Below are 4,604 nucleotides of genomic sequence, written 5' to 3'. Positions count from 1 at the left end.
TATTTAATTATTCATTTCTAGGGCTGCCAAAACTGAGCCGCGGGACATAGGCGTACGCATTATTTATTAAAAAGCAACAAATTTAACTGTCTACAATACACCACCATTAACACCAGCTGATAGGAATTAACTACGCAACATCCGCACGATAACAGAGTAACAGTATACTAACATGATATGAACGTGAAAAGCATTGGCACGCCATTGAATTGCGGCTCTCTCTGACAGCCTTATTCATTTCAAAAGGAGAATAAAATCAAAGATGAAAGCTAAAGGTTCAAAATCTTATAGCACTATACATTGTGGACCATTTTGGTGATACATGAATCTTGGAAGTAAGAGATAGGAAAACGGTTAAATGGGGAAAGTTTTAGACAGTTCTGTTGCTAACTTAATGACGCTTGCAGGCCGATCGTAGCTCTTCAGGTTTTTCAGTTATTTTGAAAAACAGTAAAAGGCGTTTTCGAAATTCGTCTACAACTTTTAGATATTTAAAATTTGAAAACACTTTTTCACAGCTAATTTTTTAGAGGAATGTTACAGTATATTTAGATTTTCATTGCGACGTTTCGGTTGTAAGAGACCATAATCAACTTTCATTTTTCTTATGGGCGCTATATTGAATTTTAAGCTGAGCAAATAGAGCATTTTTTTGGCTTTCCAATGATATAAGTAAGAAAAAATTTCAACCATAACCTCAGAAATCAATGTTCTAATAATTATAATAAATCTGGCAACACCGAATAATTTTTCGAAACTATTATCGAATAGTCTCAAATTTTTGTAAAAGCTTCATCATTAATGTCATGGCGTTGAGCGTANAAGTAAAGAAATCCCCGCGCAAAAAGTGACCTATCGCCGATAAAAAGAGCGAACGAAGAAATGTATCGAAAAATAGATTTCAATTATACAGGGCCGCGTTTTTAGTACGAACCTTCCTGAATTAAATAGTCGGTAAAGTCAGTTTATTACTTATTAAAATTATACTACGTTACTACAATATACACATTATTTACGAATACAAAATAAACCGTAACAAACAGAGTAACAGTATACTAACATGATATGAACGTGAAAAGCATTCTGAGGCAGCGGCTCACGCATATCTCGGTTGACCCGCTTGGCGCGCTATTGAATTGCGGCTCTCTCTGACAGCCTTATTCATTTCAAAAGGAGAATAAAAATCAAAGATGAAAGCCAAAGGTTCAAAATCTTATAGCACTATACATTGTGGACCATTTTGGTGATACATGAATCTTGGAAGTAAGAGATATGAAAACGGTTAAATGGGGAAAGTTTTAGACAGTTCTGTTGCTAACTTAATGACGCTTGCAAGCCGATCGTAGCTCTTCAGGTTTTTCAGTTATTTTGAAAAACAGTAAAAGGCGTTTTCGAAATTCGTCTACAACTTTTAGATATTTAAAATTTGAAAACACTTTTTCACAGCTAATTTTTTAGAGGAATGTTACAGTATATTTAGATTTTCATTGCGACGTTTCGGTTGTAAGAGACCATAATCAACTTTCATTTTTCTTATGGGCGCCATATTGAATTTTAAGCTGAGCAAATAGAGCATTTTTTTGGCTTTCCAATGATATAAGTAAGAAAAAATTTCAACCATAACCTCAGAAATCAATGTTCTAATAATTATAATAAATCTGGCAACACCGAATAATTTTTCGAAACTATTATCGAATAGTCTCAAATTTTTGTAAAAGCTTCATCATTAATGTCATGGCGTTGAGCGTAAAAATGATAGTAATAGCCACGTGTTTACGAAGAAAAGCCCTATTCTATGAATCCCCATGACGATAATAATATTTTCATTTGCCTGTCAAGTTTGAACTGTTGTTAATCATACTTTGCGTTATTTCAATGAAATAACGCAAATAGCAATATATTTGCTCAGCTTAAAATTCAATATGGCACGCATAAGAAAAATGAAAGTTGATGATGATTTATCGCAACCGAAACGTCGCAATGAAAATCTATATACAGCAAAATTCCTCGAAAAAACTTGCTGTGAAAAAATTTTTTCAGATTTTATAAATTCCTCTAAATAAAAAGTTACAGACAATTTTCGAAAACGTCACATTTACTTTTTTCAAAATAACTCAAAAACCAGAAGAGCTAGGACCGGTCTGCAAGCGCTATTAAGTTATCAACAGAACTGTCTAAAACTGTACCCATTTAACCATTTTCCTATCGTTTATAATTTCTAAGATACCAATACATGCATCACCAAAATGGTCCACACTGTATAACGAGGTTATCCTGGGTCATCGGTTTTCTATTGCAGTGCCAGGAGGTTAGTCGTTATTGTAAACAATAAATGAAAGCAGTAGTAATCTCTGAATCAATACAAAAGCAATCATTTGGAGTGTATTAGTGCACTGGCCAGGTATTCATCCCTGGTTAATAATCTGCAGGGTACTATGATTTTGGTTAATGGTGACCCTAAGGTCCTGCTACAATCCGAATTTCCCAATGTATGGAATTGTGTTACATATTTCACAAAAATCCGGAACTGCAGTTATCTTTTTCGCGTCTTTATCCGCTGTTATTCGTAGAGAAACTTTGGAAAAATTTCGAAACATTGATGAAATTTTGATTTCCCGACTTGCGCTTAGGTCATCAGCGGTTTCTTGGGTTTTGCTGGGATTTGTGCCTTATGGCTGTTTGAAGGTTTGAGTTTTTTTGAAAACATGGGTGAAATTTCGGTTTATACTACGACGATAACCCATACAGCTTATTTATTAACGCTATTTCTTGAAATTTACACAGACTGAAATAAAACAACTATTATCACACAACTTAAATTTTATTTAGGCCTACTATACGACTAAATACTAAAATTATAATATGATAATACGTCGGTCATTAATAAAGACTGAATTTATCAGTCTAGAGATTATAAAAACAATTTTGATAAAGTTGTATGGATTCTACCTATTGTAGAAGACCAAGTAAGGACGCACTTTCCAGACTGTCACACCGCACAATTAAACAGGATTACGCCAACCTATATATCAGAAAGTGGCGAAGTAACCCCCTCTCATTATGAAAATGGATTTCAGCAGTATTGTAGTAGGTAGTATCCATATCAAACTGACGTGAGTTGCTGAAATGACAGAATACCTGAGGGTCCTATTCCCCTTAATAATAACTAAAGGATAATAATAGGGTAGACCAGTTTCATATATTATTAACAGCTTTTCAAGACATTGGAAGTGGGCTTCCGAGCATCAAGATAATGAATAGAATGTTCCTTGACCATTTTTCATCAGAAATTAGTAAGTACAACTACACATTTCTTAATTATTCGTTCCTAAGTAGTCTAAGTAGTCTAAGATATTTCAGTGAGAGAATCCTTAAATTATTTTATGAAAATGTTCATATTAACATGTGTCCAAAAATGTATCCTTTCTAAAATACATATAACGTACTTAAGGAGGTTTATCTCATTTGGAATTGACGAACAAGTATTCATAAAAAAAATGAATATAAGCTTATTAATATGAAGAAAATCCTCAAAAAAAATTATGACTAGTTTTGATACCTAAGAGACGAGTATTAATAAAATAATTTTTCACGATTTAGTACAGTCTTATGAGAATGCAGATTTTTTTGGGCATTCCACTTAGAATGCGCAACAATTGACGAACAGTTTCCACAGCAACTTGTATAAATAGGAAACCGATATCTAAGGAACGGTATGACAGCGCGTAGAAATCGATTAGGTACTTGTAAGATACATAATTTATAATAATTCTCCTTCAAACTGCTGTCGTTGACTAACTTACCCTCCATATGCGTGATAGCGGCAACGCCTCTGTCTCGACGTAGCGTATTATTTGAAATTCGCAGGGTCCAAACAAACAGAATGATCGAACGGGAGCGAGCCAACGCCGAGCCGAGCGCGCCAGCCAAGTGCAACGTTGCCAAATCTGAAGGCTTACTACTTTAGTCACTAGCGAATCTACAGAAACGTTCGTTAGACTTTAGACGTACCCGATAAACCTCTTTTCTTTAATTTTTTATGTACTCTAATGTTTTTTTCTCAAACTTTGAACTATTAAGTTGCCTATTAAAGAACACGTTATTCAATAGTATCCAATTATTTAAAATATTGATATTTATAATTTGTGCGTATTGCTTGTAATCCTCTTTCATTGTCTGACGAAAGACGTCTCTTAGCACATTTTCATTTGGATATTAGTCCTTGAATAGAACGTGATTTAATGTTAAATAAAAAAAAAATTGTTTTAAAAATTAACAACACGATAGAGCAACTACTAAAATGCTAACACTGAAAATGGCCATTAGCCATGGTGCAAACTCGTTGCCTATATTATTTCCGAATCCTGCTAAAAACACATAATGTTACAAAATTGACTGTTTTATTCGATTCTTCTATGGTTACAATCGATGTATACCAGCAGACATTTTTTGACATACGTATATCGATATAAATTTTTTTCAAACTGTATTTAACAAAGTTGTTCGAGAACTCAAGAAATGCTTAAATACGGTGTTTAGTCATAAATGAACAATAATCGTATTTTTCAAATAAAAAGATGCCACAATTTTTAACTATCTTCCAT

The sequence above is a fragment of the Anoplophora glabripennis genome, unplaced genomic scaffold, assembly GCF_000390285.2.
Source record: "Anoplophora glabripennis isolate ALB-LARVAE unplaced genomic scaffold, Agla_2.0 scaffold362, whole genome shotgun sequence".
Lineage (NCBI taxonomy): Eukaryota > Metazoa > Arthropoda > Insecta > Coleoptera > Cerambycidae > Anoplophora > Anoplophora glabripennis.
Note: the sequence above shows the minus strand (reverse complement) of the source record.